This window comes from Xyrauchen texanus, chromosome 4 (genome assembly GCF_025860055.1).
Source record: "Xyrauchen texanus isolate HMW12.3.18 chromosome 4, RBS_HiC_50CHRs, whole genome shotgun sequence".
Lineage (NCBI taxonomy): Eukaryota > Metazoa > Chordata > Actinopteri > Cypriniformes > Catostomidae > Xyrauchen > Xyrauchen texanus.
In genome coordinates, this window is record NC_068279.1 from 48223275 (window position 1) to 48241807 (window position 18533).

Below are 18533 nucleotides of genomic sequence, written 5' to 3' on the forward strand. Positions count from 1 at the left end.
GGTAACTCAGAAAACCGCTCTGTACTGTTGTGGTGAGAATAATAGGTTGGTGCTGTTCTTACAGCACGAAGGAGTCTTATCGATGACGTTTACGCTGACTGTCTGTGATTTGTTTGTGACTTCAAAAGAGAAATCTCCATTCGTGTGCATTTTAAGGACCTACTGAGCTAAGATATTTTCTAAATTTCTATTTTTCTTCAAATGTGTTCTGGTGAAGAAAGAAAGTCATACACACCTGGGATATTATGAGGATTAGAATTTTCATTTCTGGGTGAACTATCCCTTTAACTGTCCATCAGGAAGAAATTTTTCTAATACAAGAGTTCTACTTAACACTACACTATATTCAATGGGAATCTAGGAATTAAATGATCGATAATTTGACTAAGGCAATTGCATTGTTGCCACACCAATAAGGAATTTGACTTTGAACATTCCTAACTAGCTGCTGGTTGGACAATGGTCCCAGTCTTGTCAGTGGCCATCATAATAATTTGGATTTGCTAAGTGCATATTGACTTGACTTTGTAGCACATTTTGCCTGCAAGTGGTTACCGTGAATACTGAGTGGACACAATCTATAGGAACTGTGTTGCATGAATGGTGTCTTTTGTTATAAATAATTGGTCAAAGTCCATTCACTAATGTCTTTCAATACATATCAACCATCGTGTGGCTTTTCATCACATATGTCCTTGACTAAATGGATGAATCAACATGTGTATTAAAGTCAAAGAGAAATCTTACCTTAAAGCCTCTTTGCAAATTATCTCCTTGATGATTTTCACCATATTTTTATATTATGTTGCGTTATAATAAATTTGTTTCATTATATAATTGTTTTATGTTTCACCCCCCTCGTATTCATTAAATCCATTTACCTAATTGGACAAAATGACTCCTGGATTCAAGCCAAAGTGTGTCATGCAAGTGAAACCTGTGTGTGTTTTTTCCATTTAGATGACATTTTTTTTAGAATTAACATTCCTGACTGGATCAAGCGTCAGCTTGTTTTCTTTATCACGTCTGAAGCATACTGCTAACAGATTACTTTATCCAGCAATCAGACATGTGGCTTTAAACTCCCGTTGAGTGCCCCTCAGGTTTGCACATTGCTTACAACCAGTTCAGCCCAGTTTACCCCACCTAATTACACTCAATTTGAGGTAATGGTGTGATCAAGCACAGGCAATTATCAACCATTCTTTCCCACCTTCCCAGGCTTCTTGTAGAAAGCTAACAGACTCCTTTTGACCATATAGGGGTTTTTTATATGTTGCAAAGGGCTCATTTGAAATATTCTGGCTTTTGAGTGGCATTAAGGGTAAAGAAGTTCTTCCACATTCAAGTAGAATTATGGAATTGCCTTCTTCGCAAAGGATAAGGATATGATGGTGCCTTAAAACTTGGCCAAAGAAAAAGGTATCTTAGTTAGCGGCTTAATTTTGCTACCTATTAGAACAGCCTGCAGTGTATCTATGATGGCTTAACCGTTTTATGAGTCGGGTCTAATTTCCCCTGCAGTGCCCCTGGAGTGAGATATTTTTGCACGTGTCACTGAACAGCTGCTAGATGGGGCAGAGTGTAGATGAGTATCTTTTTGTATTTATTTTTTTTATTCCTTGTCATAAAAATAAAACACTGTATATAATATAGTAAACATGTAAACAAATGGGTTATGCCTGCTGTACTGTATTTGTTTTATTTAATTCGTTTATATACTGTATAACTAAAAAAACAAACAAATAATATCAGCAGTCCGGTTTGCCTATATGCACTCTGACATCTCAGACATTGTGTGTGTGTGTGAGGAAATTGTTTTAGGTTACAAAGTTGTAATTACAAAGGTATTATGATATAAATGTTTTTTATGAATATAAATGAGGACATTTCTAGTGTCCCCATAATTGAAATCACTTACAAAAACATACATTTTTTATTTTATTTATAAATGCAGAACGTTTTTGTGAGGGTTATGTTTAGGGGTAGGGTAGGGGATAGAATCTATTGTTCGTACTGTGTAAAAATAATTATGTCTAGAGAGTCATCTTAAGGATAGCTGTGTGTGTGTGTGTGTGTGTGTGTGTGTGTGTGTGTGTGTGTGTGTGTGTGTGTGTGTGTGTGTGTGTGTGACAAGTGCTAATGTAAACAGATGTGACTGCATGCATCTGATAATTGTGCTCAGTATGTGTTCACTGTGCGTATACAAGTTTTAAACTGTTATCGTGGTGCTTTTGTGAGAGTTGTTTGTTACTTAAAATAATTATATTATGTGCTTGAAAAGTCTCTTTAAGTAGATGTTTGTTTAATTGATGACAAATGCTACTAATGGAAACAAACATTTCAGGGTATCCATCTCATGAACAGTTAAAACTGCCCCATTGAGCAATAATTATGCGCAATTTAGTCTTTTTTCTGGTCTCCCTTTGGAATAAAGACTCACTTACCTGCGTCTTACCTGTTTTCCCGTGATTCTCCAAGTTATGCTCCTATGACATTCAGCGATCTCTCCACGTTTCCTCTCCAATGTCTACTTCGAATTGTGTGTGTTCCACTCCAGCGGCTTTCAGCAGTGTTTCCAAGTTCCCTCTCCACGTCCTTTCTCCTTCAAATTGTGTGTGTGGCTCCTCAAGGATAATCACTCCCTACACTGATACGAATTGTCATCAGGTTTCTGTTCATCTCAACCACTCAATACTCTTATGTTTGATACTGACCGTTTTCTATATTTGTGTTTCTCTATAAATACCTACCTTCGGGTTCAAACACCATCTTTGAGTCTGGGTTTCCATAACACTATGTGTATGTAAAGTATGTATGTGTGTATATATCATTGATGTTAATAAATATACACTGTCTTATTGTGTATTCTTTATATACTTTACACTGTTAAACCTTGCTGTAAATTACAGGGTAAATAACTGTAAAATAGCCAGTGTTTTGCTGTAATATGGGGGAACAGTATTTTGCTGTAATATTAGGTGCATCTTTAGGAATTTATGTAGCTCAAATAAATTAATTACAGTAAATTACTCTATGTACCCATTACAGGTACCAACTGTAACATTAGATGGTAAATTACTATCTTCAAAACTACTACTAAGCATTACGTCACTATATATTGCGAAGTGTATACATCTTCAGGCAGAAAACAAGGATTTAAGCATTAACACACACACACACGGGCTGACTGCCTTATCCTAAATGCGAAGGTGTTGCCCCTTTATAGCAGCCAGGTGATTAAGTCATAGTTGGTTTACTTTTGAATGTGCTCCGTTTTAAGCCTTAAAATGGAATGTGGCAGGGCGGCGGGCAGGGCCGGGTCGTGATTCTACACACCCGGTCCATTATCAGGCCAATCAAGCCTCCGAGAGGGATAAAGGCCGACTGCGGAGGATTGTGCGGGGGAGAGAGATCGTTTACGGACATGTCTATCGTGTGTGTATTTGTGTCTTTTGTTTCAGTTTATAATTAAAATATAATTTATATTGTCAAGCCGGTTCTCGCCTCCTCCTTTCCATTGAACTACGTTACACTGGTGCCGAAACCCAGGAAGGAGGAGGGATACGCCGTAGTAGAGTTCTCGCCACTACCATCCACCCCAATGGAGCAGCCGTGGCCATCTGCCAGAGGACGAGGAGCCCGGCCGCCTGGAAGCGGAGGACGGCTGCTGACCGAGAGGGGAGAAGGGGCTCCTAACCGACCACCTGGAGTGCTCAGGGCCGCTGCTAGGGGCGGGGGAGACCCCTTCTGTTCCCCAAGAACGTGGCGGGGAGTTCCGTTTGCACAATTGCACAAGTCAGGCATGTAGGAAGTGACTCTCACAATGCACCATGTGTGGTTAAAGCAGATGGCCGAAGACTTGGTGGTTCAGCTGCACAGAATTGGTGTCTCTTGAGGCTCTTACCAATTTATGTAGGAAGTAAAATTAAACCCCCCTTGGATAGTGAGGTTTGGCAATTGTGCCTTAAACTGAAGGAAATGGTTGAGCTGATTTGTGCTCCCAAAATTAGTCATAATGAGATTGGCTACCTCAAGTTTTTAACACAAGAATATGTCTCTGTAAGAAGTACCTTGTTTCCTGATGAGAGTCTGAAAGCAAAAGCATCATTACTTGTTGCACTATGCAGACCTTATACTATGGTTTGGACCATTGATTCACTTGTGGATCCTCAGGTTTTAAAGTAAACATTCATATTTTAAGAACAGTGCAAGAAAACTGCATAATTTTGTGCATCTTTGTAAAACTTTGGCAGTTGCTCCAGTCCTATCTAGCTTGTGGCCAGTTGTTTCCTCCTAACTTTCAATCTATCAGTGAAGCACATGAACACAATGGCCAGTTATACAATACAAAAATACAAAATGAAATAAGGACAGCTAACTGTGTCACTCAGACTACTTCAGAGGTATCAGGGGTTGTTTATAAAGGAACCAAATATCTAATGGCATTTTTGTTGTTGTAACAGCTGTGGTTATATCTTTGGAAAAATATCAGTGATACTCATTAGTCCAACCGATGTCTACTTTGTTGTTGAACTGAATGAATATGTGCTTTTGTCTGACCTTGGAGTTCACTCTCTGCACAACTCTGATCCAAAGTATCTGTGTGTTAATGCTGAGTCTCTTGGATTACTATCCCCTTCCGGTTTATAAATTGGTAGGCCTTTCTGTGGTGTCATTACATCACTCAGTGTGTTCTTTTTAACTTCAGACACAGAGCTGATTCAACAAGAAATAAAGAGAGTTCTCCCAGAATTAGATGATAATAAACTTCAAGATGTGTTCAATCATCTTTGTTTTGTGGTGGGTGTTCAGAAGACATAGGACCTTGTGCTAGTAGAGGTGACAGATCTTCAGGACTTCTTATTCCCTATACAGTGTTGAAAACTAATAATGGAGTTCAAACAAAGGTAAGATAAAAAAAAAATCCTAAACCATGTTTTTGCTCATTATTTTCATCATTGTATTCCTTTACATTTGTATGCCGTATTTTGTGGAACACTCATAACAGAGATAATTTACATACAGCTGTTCCATGTATAGGAACTATAAAAGTTATTATAAAAGTCCTACAAAAAAAAAAAAAAAAAACGTTGAGCCTATTTCGAGGGTAAAACTTTTGCCTTTGTTTCTCTGTATGTATTTTTCAAAGCATCTTGAGGCCAAGTGGATGAAATGCCAATTGAGATCACAGTCAACCCATTACCACCACCCAACTACCTATCTGAACAGCCATCCACTTCTTACACTCCTGCAAATTCTGATTGGCTCAGTATGTTCCAGATACCTAGGGTACGCATGCCTGCAGCCCTTCTTCAAGCAGCAGGACTTTAAACAGTTTGGTCAGGAGAAGGAGAAGGAGAAGAAAGCAGAAGGAGAAGGCTCCACTTGGACCGAGGAGAGAATTTGTAAGAACTGTTGTGGCAGCCATGAGGGCACTTTGCCCAAACTGAAACTTAGCTGACTGTGGGGAAGTGGCAAGGAACATTGTTTCTAAACATCCCTTAACATTTGGAGACTTTTTGGAGGAAGGGGAACAACTGGGAAATGGCTATAGTTCACTTAAAAGACAGCTGAAAACCAGAGTAGAACATGATAATAGAGACAGTGTAGCACACAGGATTCGTCAACCCCCCAAAAACACAGCAGAACAAGAACTGAACAGCTGCACAGTCAAAAAAGTTTGATGTAAAGTTGTCAGTTACAGATGCATTAATTGGCAACTTAACTCCATGCTGGATGGAGAGACCACAGAATCTCTCGAAATGAAGTGAAAGGTTGTATTAGAAATGTTTCAATCTGGAGGTCCAAGGTCTGCTGTATTGTATGATGTGGACAACCTAATGCAAGAGACTTACATTTGAGGGCTTGAGACGAAGAACCATATAAGTCCATATTTTCAAATTTTGAATAATAACATTTTTTTAATTTGGACTCTGAATATTATATTATTATTATTTTTTTGACTTGAAGATAGACAACAAAAGCTTCACAATTCTAATGAGATAAGATTTTTTAGTATCAATCTTAAAAATAAAGTAATTTACATTTCTGGAATGTGGAAGAACAGTATATGTCCAGTTAATGTGGAATAACAGTATAAGTCCAATTCATCATATCACTTTAAACCACTGGAGATTTGATTCCTTTATCTTAGTTTTAATACAGTAACAGAACCTTAAAGAAAATATTAAGCATTTCTTTCTTTCAATTTCTTGCCAACGTAAATCACAGAACAAAAACACGGACAATACAGTACGAACAATGAACAATACATAGGCCTACTTATATTGCAGAAAATAGACATCAGTACAAACAATAAACCGTACATACAATCAACAATACATACAAACAATAAACAACAGTAATAACTGTAAACAATACATATTTACAATACAGACATACATCATCATCATTCCATGCTATGGTTCCATATGCTAGTTTACCATTTTATAATACATTTCATAAATCACCCCATTCATTCATTTACTAAATAAATAACTATAGATTCCTATTATACAACATAAGATAAGGCATACAAGATAAGCTACAACTACTATTATGGTTAATTTTACACAATATACACAATGTACCCCACTTTACCCTGCACATGACCTACACATACCAGGCTACTCTTCACATTCTAATGTCCCATAAAATGCTTGGGCCTCCGCTGGCATGTAGGCTAGCATTTTCATAAGATCCCGGTGCTTCTCCTTCTAGACGGGCAGAGGGTCCTCGTAAGCACGAGCATACGTGGTGGAGAACAAGGGAGCTGGAGGTGGTTGATTCTTCCTCTGTTTGGTGATCAGCCAGGTCTTCCATCCCTCGTAGAGGCTGTGGCTCCCTTTTGTGTGGACACACCATGGATCAGCAGCTGAAATCATTATTCAACAAGAAATTCAATAAAGATTCTTCTTTCACGCACATATCCCCAACACTGTTAATCTCAGAAAACCAACTCTTTAGTTTTTTACCTGTCACTTTCAACCACATCATGGATGTGATTAGCAAGCCAGGTGGACGCTTTAATGTTGCATCAGGGAGCTGCCTGAAGTCCGCACATTTCATCTCAATTACTTTGAATGGATGCTGCTGCCTTGCTCCACGGATCATCTCGGCGACATCGCTGGGGGTGTGGAGTGTGGACACCTTACGCCTCTTGTCCAGCGTGGCAAAGGAACGGTCACAGGGAAGGAAGGAGTGACCAGACACCATGAACTTCTGCTCTATCTGACTGAAGTACCCTCTAGATACTGAGCAGGGCCATGAGGTTTAGGACTCGCCAGTTGTTGTTCTGCCCACAGCATCGGTCACTATAGATGATGAGCTTCCGTTCCTTTGCCTGGACAAGGGGAGCGAAAGATGTTTCTGCCCACTTCAAAAGACAGCTTGCCACCTCGATGGAACCTCTGTGAGCGATGCCCTCATGCCAGAGGCACATTGTAGGAGGATTGTCAGTGCCCATCTCCTGGATACAGAGGTTGTAGTTGGCCAGCTGTCGTTGATAGTACACGTTGGAGTGTGTCAGGTTTGGCGTGAACACTACCCCCTGCATGTCGATACAAATGACATGGCAGTTATCATTGGCTTTAGCCTTCGCTGTGTCAGCCTGCAACTGGGTGTACGCTTTTTCAGCTTTCCGGTGGTGAAGCTCACTCTCGGCTGCGATCTTCAACCTTTCTCCATCTGTTGTAGCAGCTGTTAATTTTGAGAACAGGGCGTCACATTTCGCACAAGTGTCACTTCTTGGCTGCCCAAAACTGAGGTTCTGCTGCTTGAAGAGGTCCCTATAGAGCCAGAACTTTGCAGTGGATGTTGGATTGTTTTCCTTGTACAGGCGGAACATGCGGAGCAGGTTTAAATCAGGGCTCAGGTACTCCCTCTCCACATCTCCCTTCATCCGTGAGTAGTGGTTCGGTTGGCGTGGGAAGCTCAAGATATGCTCTCTTATCCCCTCTCTCACTGCAGGATGAATGCTATGAGGCCTAAAAAATAAACAATGAACAAGGGAAATATAATAAACTATGCTGGTCTGTTTTGCACAATTGCATTGTTTCTGTGACCATAAATGTATAATTCTAAACCTTCTTCTAAACTATAGGATTTTGTTTTTCACATACAGTCATTAAAGGGATACTTCAGGATATAGCATTAAGCTTTGTATCATTAGAAAACCGAATTATTTTTAGTATTTTCGAATTACCATGCTTTCCTCCCTCATATCCCCCTGAGATGAGAGATTTATGTATTTTTTGTCTGGAAAAAATCCTCCAATGACGCAAAAATCGTCATTGTTTACATGCACACATTTTGTTTCAATCTAACTGAATTTATTCCGATTTTTGAATCTGAATGTAGTGTTTACATGAATGCCAAGCATGTGATCGATTGATGTGTGCGTTTTAGCACTGCAATCTGGGAGTTGTTGTCTTTCATCCCCATAAATCAAAAATAAATTTTCTGGCTTTTCTCAGTCTAGAAGGCTCCAAATTCAAAAATAATTTCACATTTCTACTACATAAATGACCCATTTTAAATACATTAATCTTTCCAGAGCTGAAGTATCCCTTTAAGATCCACATGTTGTAATGATACAAAGAATAATCATACATTACATTTGCATAGCACTTTACCTCTGATATCGATCTCAAAGTGCAAAAATATGTTTCCTGACTGGGCAACAACAGTGAGCTGAATCCTAACCATTATGGTACGTGCACGCTGGCGTTATAGGGTGGAAAGGCACCCGACGCCTTATAATGCCAGCGTCCAGTGCACCATTAGACCAGGGAATGTTGTAGGGCAACGGATGCTGACAATGGTGCATCTTTAAAAACTAACAGGACGAGAGCATGAGGTCCTTCAAGATTTTTTTTTTTACTTACCTGTTCTTATGTTTTCCTCTGAAGTCCTCTAATGGAGACCTGACTTTATCTACCTGCTCTGTTCCCTCAGACTGACTGCCTAACTTTTCTTGAATAACCTTTTCAAAGATAAGTAACTTTAAATAAATATGTTATGGACAATGTATCTAATTAAAATCATGCATGTAATACAAAATTAACAAACGGAAAACGCTAGGCTATATAAAACTTGCCTGTAGGCGACTGTTGGTCAGTTGAAAGACTGACATAAATGTGAGCTTACAAACAGCAAGTCTTTGGCCTCCTTGTTGCACATGGTACTTGAAGGTGTACTTCCTCTTAGTTATCTCAGTTTCAGGCCCACGTGGTCGTCTGCGACTCACCTTGTGCTAGAAGTAAAAAGACATGAAGTAAAAAGACATTTACCATAGCGTAGCAGGCTAGCCATAGTGTAGAGCTGTCAAGTTAAGGTCATTAAGTACGTGAGTAGGCTTTGGTTAGGAGAATGAATAAGCCAGGTGTATGCCTTTTAGGGCACCAAAGCGCTGTGGTCTGTAATGCACTTGGTGGCCTACTTGATGCCGATCATCCTTCATCCATCCTCACAAAATGTAACATTTACAGTGATCAGGCACATGTGCAGTCTTAGTGAATTGAAGGCATACAGTAGTATTCAATTCACTGGTTATTTCATGGGCCTACATTGTGATGCATTGCATACTGTTGATATGATATGGTCATGAATTGCTTAAGTTAGCCTACCTGCTCCAAACCAGAGAGAATGATAGCCTGCTGCCTCTCATAAGAGACAGCATAAAACTCTGTGAAGAGCTGGAGTTTTCTTTGTTCTGTTAGGCTTGAACACTGCCTGGGACACGTCTCATTGCACACCTTGCCCTTAACAAAAACAAAGTCACATTAGCTGGGTTTTTTTTTTTTTTAGCTATAGAACACTAGAGCTATTAGCAGCTATTAAGGTTACTAGCTAGAATATATAACAGCTTACACAATCAATGCATTTTTTTTATTATTACCTTTTATTTATTTATCAAACGCAGCTAAAATGTTTCGATTAATTATCCGTGGTTATAAGGAGTAGTCTACAGCATTCATATCAATTCATTCATGAATTGATCCGTTAAACAGAGTGAGCTATATGAATAAACTGTAGTAGACAACGCCCAGTAGCCTACACGCCCCTCTGACTGTAACCGCAAAAGTTAGGTAGATACTTTGTATAGGGTTCTTTCACTCACCTCTTTCGGTGGACTTTTTCCTCGTTTTTGCTCTCCTCTCCGGTTCACATATGGTTTCCCAGCATCCCTCAAAGACTTCCTTGCTCTGTCCTTCCATTCATTCATGTTCGCTCTCCTTTTTTTGCCAAGGTTTTGCCTTTTAATGTCCGCAGCGGACATGAAAGCAACCGGCGTCTCCATTTTTCGTTAGTGGACATAAACGGTTTTTCCGCGTGAGACTATTTTAAAATTTAAAATACAGAGTTTTGGTCGCGCGAACACCCCCCCAAAGTGATTATGTATACAAAGTGGCACACATACATTCAAGTCACATGGTTATCTCAATTTTTGTTTTTTTGGACTTAATACGGTTGTTCATCGCATGAACACGTTTATCAGCACCAAATGATTAATTCATGCCCCCTCCAGCCATTAGTGACATAGAACTTGAGTGGCCATACATATTCACTAAAAGAGGCCTATGCTATCATTTTTAAACCCTTACAGGGATTGACATAAGCAGTCGCCTCAGTGAATGCCTGATTGGCAAAAGCAATAGGATTGTGAACAACTTTCAAAAACAGACATTAAAATGGAACGCAGAGGTCCAGGCTCTCCTAAAAGAAATTGAAGCCACACCAATAACCAATAACAAGACTGCCATATCAGCCATCCTATTGACAATGAAATACTTAAATGAAAAAGAAAACTCTCTCTTCATTTTAGTAGATGTAAGTAATTATAACATTACAGCACTAGTAAAGTAACCCCTTAAAATAATAAATGTAGATCTGGTTTCACAGATATGGCTTAAAATGAGATATACTAGGACATTTAAGTAGCTTTTTTAAATGTGCCTTAGAAATAATGGCACTGACATATTTTAAGATATGTCAGTGCAAGTTGCTTTCAGTTAAGACCACTCAAACATGCATTTTAGTCTTGGACTAGGCTTAAGCCTTGTCTATGAAACGGGGCAATAAATCAGTATTTTTCTTTTTGATATTTAGGTTTGGAATTCATCCAAAGAAACTCCCTCAGCTTTTAGGGATAATGAACTGTTCTATAATGCATGGTTAAAACTTTAATTGTTTTTTATTGCAGCCAAAATAATTTAATTTCTTAAAGACTAAACCAATAAATAAACCAGACCAGTCACATAGATCACACTTATGTTCATATATGGCACAAATAGGTTTCTAACAACATTATGGAGAGTAAATTTTAATGCACTTATTTTTTATAATTATATAAAACTAATAAAATAACCTTTTTAAAAACAACTTTTGCTGAGTAATCTTAGTATTGTTTTTCTTTTTATTATTGTTTTTTATGTTGTTTTCTAGGAAACTTCCACAAAGATGTCAATTGAATATTAGCTAAACCTACCAGCCACACCAAGGCTCGTCATGCTTGGTAAGTAGAAATTTTTTTTGCAGTTTTTATGGTGACTTTTCATATTTCAGGAGATACACTTCTAACTTCATCTACATGTAAGTAGATGGTCAGCATTGAGGGGAAAATTACTCATTGCATTGATGAGCCGCTGGATTTTGCTGCAGCACTCTCTGTGCTTTTTAGTTGCTTTTATGTTTTTAATATCGAGTACCAGGAGCCAGCCAGTGCCACACTAGAGCTCATTCAAAGGTAAGTGTTAAAAACTCATGGTTTTATTTAAGTAATACACATTAGTCCAATAGACATGGAGAACAACTACTGGTCTGACACATTTTCACACATGTCCATACATTTTTGCAGAGGCTCACCGAATTTGAGTGAAAGTAATTAAGTGAAAGTAGTATTTATAAAGAATTTCAGGTAACACTTTAGATTACAGCCCACAATTTACAGCTTAAGTACACAGAATTTAATGTGGAAAATTACAAATAATGTAAGTATTTTATAACTAAGGGGTATTGTAATATTACGTGGTATATATGACCTATAATGCTAAACAACATGGAAGTGTTTTATAACTAAGGGGTAACTATTCTAATATTATATATTATATATATTACATTGTATGTATGACTTACTATACTAAACAACAATCTTACCTTTGCGAGCAATTTAGCAAGAACATACACTGAGTACCTTTTTGTAATAATACATATATATATATAAATTTATAGGCCTAGGTTTTTTTTAACCACGGGGTACATATTCTATTATTGCAGAATACATGATGGAAATTACAGAACAACAAAACTTGAAATCTAGGGAAATTAGTTAATGAGTTTCTGCTATGATTGTATTTAGTTTGCTAAAAAGCATGTATTTTAATTTTTATATAATATATATATTAGGGCTGTCAATTTAACGCAATTAATTTTATTAAAAATAATGCGTAAAAACAATTTACGCAATTAATTGCAATGCCCCCAGTATTTACTATGGAAGATTCCTGAGAAATTCAAGCTTGTAGTACCACCTGTTTACTCCAGAGGACAGTAAGTGAAACTTCAGCTGTGTGGGCAACGCGCAGTTTATACAGTGAAGAGAACAACCATCCAGCAGACAGAACAACACAGAGTTTGCATGTGTAATGATTGGACCTGGTGGTGAAGCTATAAAGGGTTAGGTATGAGAAATTTAGGAATAATTTATATAATGTGCATGAAGTAATATTTGTTCAATATATCATGCATTTCTGTGTTAATGCTTTGGTAAACTAAAAGTGCTAAGCTAAAGTGCTTGAATTGAGTTAAAATTGTATTTGTGAGCTTATATGTGTAATGTGAAGTCTAACTAAATGTGGCTAAGCTAATGGGTTTAAATTTCTTTTCCCATGTGCTTTGTTTAGGCACTGCCATATTTCGTAGATATGATTTCATTTTATTTATCTGTGTTGTTTTGTAACTGGTATCCTAATTTGATTCATTTTTATACTTTATTTTGGATTGTATAGGGAATTAACTGGTATTGTTATTCAGTTTCATTAAGTTTCAAGAAAGATACACCCTTATTTTGTTTAATGTAATTTATTTTTATTAGAGCTTATTTAAAATAGCAGCGAGTAAATTATCCCTAAGGAAAAGATTGTGAGTTTTGGTGTGTGTGTGTATGTGTGTGTGTCACACATACAATGATAGTTGTGTTATGTTGTTGTCATGAATATATCATTTAAAATGAAAAGTTGACAATGTTTGATTTAAATGAAAAAGTGTTGTAAATCTGTTTTGAAATAAGTTGTTTGTAAAATAAAGGTTATGACGTAAAGGATATTATATTTTGTGTATGTATACTTTTATTTTTTTGTGTATGTATGTACTTTCTCTGTAACTACGTGAAACAAGGGGGTAACAAGCACTACTTTAAATTACAGCCCGCACATGTTGTACTTACCCTATAACTACATGGAACAAGGGGGTAACAAGCACCACATCAATTTACAGCCCGTAAATGTTGTAATGACCTTATAAATAGCATTATAGGTCATACATACCACATAATATTAGAATAATTACCCCTTAGTTATAAAATACTTAAAGTATAAATATTTTTTAATTTTACATGTTGTTACCCCTTTATTCCCCAAACTTTGCATATTGTTCCCTTATACCTACACGTAAGTAATTTATAGGTACACTATTATTGCAAAAAGGTACGCTGTAAATTCTATGTACTTACGCTGTAAATTGCTGGCTGTAATCTAAAGCATTACCAACATCCATTAATAAGACATAAACAGGTAATTTAATTTGTGTTGAATTATTACAGGTTTGGAACTACATGAGGGACAATAGTGACTGATTATTATATTTTGGATAGTGTATTTTTTTTTATTGTTTTGTATTGTTGTTTGTTTGTTTTTTGTTTTTGTTTGGGGGGTATTTTGTTATAATTTGTTATTGCGGTATGTGATGTAATTATTTTGCCAGTTCCATTGAAAATATGCCAGATAAATTGATAGAATTCACTAAATTGTTATTTATTTATGTTTGTGTGTGTAATATTGTCAAGTAAATATGCTCTGAATTGCTAAGTCAGTAAATTACACTGGCAGTGTTTATTTATTTTATTAATATTGTAAAGTAAAAAAGAATGCTTGTATTTGGTTATCATTTTTACTGAGGTTATAAGATGTTATTTTGCAAATTCGATAAAAAATTTGGTTGATTTACTTCATTTTAGTATAATATGTTCTGATTTGTTTAATTTTGTGATATCTTTTGTGTTGTGTACTGTATTTATGTTTAGACAAAGTAATAAAATATATTTGTATGATAATTTTATATGCTTTCTCTTTTTTAAAAGAAAATAACATTAAAGAATATTGCATAATTTTTATAACACCAGAATGACTAATATATATTATATACTGTAAATGTATATGCAGTATTATACAGTGAGTGGTTGCGTTGCATTACAGCAATTAACTGGCCAAACTGTTGCCAGTTTGTTACTATAAAGGCTCCGTTACATTATAGAACTGGCAACAGTGTTGCCAGTTAGTCACCGTAATAGCTCTGTTTCAGTATCTTTAGTCACTGTTAAAGATTCATTACAGTGACTAGCTGGCAACAGTGTTGCCAGTATTTTATTGTAAAAAAAAAAAGCCTGGTTAGGGCTAAAAGTGTATTTTCTATGAAATTGTTATTTCATAATATTTATTTATTTATTTATTTATTTTATTAAAACATTTACAGTCTTGTTGCTGTATTGTATTGTTGTGCACTGGAAGCTCCTGTCACCAAGAAAAATTCCTTGTTGGTTTCACGGTGTCAATGTTGAAACCAACCTGATTTTGGTTTCAACATGCATCGGAGGAAGATCGCGTTTGATGTATTAACTGAAATGACTGTGCTTATGAGAGCTGAATAAACTATTTATTGTGGTGCTTTGGTGACGATTTGGAAGTAAACAGGGAAATATTAATAAATAATTAAATCACTCATAAAGGGCACACGGGTTCACTTGTTTCAAAAAAATATCTTTCTTTTCTCAAATTTTCAAGCAGTAACTTTAAAAATGTAAAAGACTGTATGACCAGGGCAGAAAAATGCACACATGAACACAAACACTACAAAACAAGAGACAGAGGCTTACCAGTGGCAGGTAGGCTAGCTGACTAGCACAAGGCTCCTATCATGAAATCGTACCACCCAGTACACAAATCCCACCATGCACATATCACCAGACAAATGAGGTCAAGCGTGAATACACATCACTCAGTGACAGAAGTACCACCACCGTACAAGGAGGCTAGCTAGCTGCCTGCCCTGGGTCTCGGCTCCTATAAACAGAAACAAAAATTAACCACAAATACTGAATTACAGTTAAACCATGAAAAACAAATACTTCAACAGCACGAGAGTGGTAGCAGTTGTTAGACAGGGTAAATGGAGACGTGAAACATCTGTTTATATGTTAAACCACTCTCTATGAACAGATCAACACAATAAATCAACAAAACAAATAACCTCATAGGCCCATAAATATAGCACTTGAATGGAGGTGATTCACATAATACTCAAATCACACAGAGCCAGAGAAGAGGTTAGATGAAACAAAAATAATAAACTCAAAATAGGCTAAACATCATACAACCAAACAAATAAAGACAAAACCCACAAATAGAGACAAACAACTACAAACAAGCAGCAGGCTTAATTAGACAAGAGGTTTCCTAAAACACCTGATTATTCTGCTGGGAATGTTGGCCAACTGGATCAAGCAGTAACATGTTTCCAAAAACTCCAATTGTTCTTCCTACAAATTAAACAAAGGATTGTTTTCAACATAACTATTTAAAAATATGCCTAAATAGCGATAGTTCCACATACCTTCATGTTGTAACTCCAACTGTAGATACAAATCGCACACCCGCACAAATAACAAAAAGGCATCAAAACACTCTAAAGCGGAGGAAGAATGTTGAACGGAGAATGTTGAGGGGAGATCGTTGAGGGAATGGCAACCGCCAGCCGACCACAGTGATAAACTGTACGTACTGAAGCTAATCGACATAGTAAACAAACAAGTTACCTCAACTAAGCATATTAGAGTTTGCTAGTTAGCCAAACAACATACCTCCAAAGTGGAAGGGATCAAAACCGGAATGGGCAGTGATGCACAAGCAGTGCTCTGACACACAAGCAGTGCCCTACAGTTCTATTTTATAGGATACCTAAAGGCCTATGATTGGACAACCAATGCACCCACAGGTGTGGTACAATAATTGCAAAAAAATAATTGTGCAACGCCCACTTTTTGTCACACTACATGCATATAAAATAAACCTTTTCTGTGTTTGAGCAAATATAAATGACAGACGCTTGACCAGTGTAGCCTGTATCGGCGTGAAAGCCTATTTGAATCTACTAGCTTGTGACTTAAGTGGCTATTGCAGAAACACATGTGTATTTCTAATTACTAAAATTTGCTCTATGTTAGTATAGGTATGAGAATGTGTGAGCCATATGAATTATGTTTGTTTTTAACAAAGAGATATGAACAAAATATACTGAACATTGAACTTGTCTGTCTCCTCCCACCTCTCTCTCTCGCTCTCTGCCCACACATCTCTTGGTAAGGTCAACTACTTTACTCTCCCTGTTCTCTGGGTTGAGTAGAAACAAAACTGCCTGGCAGCCAAAGCTAACAGTAACCTTTTATACAGCTCCACAGCATCTGAGAGATCTGGGCCACGATCAAGAAACATGGAGTCTAGAAATGCCTGGTGGTCTGTGGATATTCCATGTCATATCTGGGTGTTGCCTCCTAAATCTAATTCACAATTTGTTTAGTCTTAAAACACCTGAATTTTGACCTTTATTTTCTAATTGAAAACTCGAGTTAAAGGTAAAGTCCCCATTTACACCTGTGATTGAGATGTGTTTCAGGTGATCCGATTACAAGTGGAAAGCACTAAATTGGGGTCCGAAACATTTTGACTGAGAGCGGCCATCTTGGTATGCCCAAACTGCCATAGAGCCTCAATGACTGGCAGGCGAAAACAACCCCGTTTCACTGTCTGCGACCTGCTGATACGACAGCTGCATTTTACCCTCTAGTGTCAATCATGTTTAATGTTTGATTAGCTTGTTATGGATAATATTCGTTACGAGGGAGAAGATATACATGGTTCGTGATGTCAGAGCATTCGCCTGCCCCTGTGTTCAGTCTATCATTGCAGCACAGTGATTACCAAAGGAAGCGGAAAAAACTGTCCACAACTTGTAATGAAAAAGAAAACTTAAAATTCAAAAGGTATACAGTAATAATTATACAACAAAATAAATAAATAAGAAATAGGCATGTGTATTATTTAAATACATTTAAATGAGCTATCCCTGATAATAGATACAAATCTACTACTCACAACAGGAAAAAAACAGGGTTGTTTTTTCCTCTTTCTTTCAGTGTTGGTCGCAGCTCAGACAAATTAATGAGCTTCAAGTTCATCTCCTAATTACTGCTGTGGCCACTGCTGAACCACTTATCAATAACACACTTCCACTCTTTTACACTGGAGCCATAAATCTCCAACCTAACCTCTCCATCAACCTCATGGCCTCAGTGTGGAGGAACTTTGGCCATGTTTGTTAACCATTGCTATCAGCTTTTTCCACATTCCACACAACTATGATGTTCCTGAGGATATGAGAGGTAGTTAGTTTGTAAAGCACTCAGCTTTCACTGAAGGATTTAAGGTGATGTGCTGGGTGGGGGTTGGGGTTCAGTGTGCACACTTGTCTTTGTCACTGGCAAGATGCTGCCTCCGACATCTTTGTTTGATTATCTGGGGCATTTTTTACCTTTACAGGGGCCTTTTTAAAAAAATAAATAAATAATATACTGTGTCATCGTCATCTTTTCATGTTAAATACTTAAATTTAACCAGTTCATCCACATTAACAAGGGGTGGAATTCATAACTAGACTAGAATATAATATTAACAACTATATCAGATGTTGTTTTGTTTGTTTGTTTTAAAAAGCATTTTTGTCACCTCTTTATTTTTTTACCTTGACTGTATATATCACCATAGTAATTTCTGAGGGAAATTAAAAAAGTAAAAAAAGTGAAAAATGGGTCATTTTAAATAACCATGAGGTATTTACAAAAGAAAATTAGAGTCTTCTCTTCATTTTCTTATTTATTTGAAACCAAGCAAACCAAAAGATATGATTATGCAGTATTCTCTGCTGTAATTTTGCATTACTTTATGTTTCTTTGTTGCTCTCACATATAACAAAGTACATCCTGCCCTTAAACGGTTTTGCAGAATCTCTACTTATTTCCATTTATTGTCGCACAGTATACTGTATACCAGGGGTGGGCAACTATTTTGGTAAATGGGCCACATCGGGCTTAGTAGTGCATAGGGGGCCACATTGTATTCCTTTTGAGATACAATGTTCTACAGAATATTGCACTACAGATCGCTAAATTTGTTCAAAGGGGAAAGCGAGATATATAAAAAGAT

The 18533-nt window shown here is 37.1% G+C and overlaps 1 pseudogene; it reads left to right on the forward strand.

Annotated features, from left to right (window-relative positions):
- LOC127641536 (uncharacterized) overlaps positions 1-11753 on the forward strand; it is an 86591-nt pseudogene extending 74838 nt beyond the window's left edge.
- The last annotated feature ends 6780 nt before the right edge of the window (positions 11754-18533 follow it).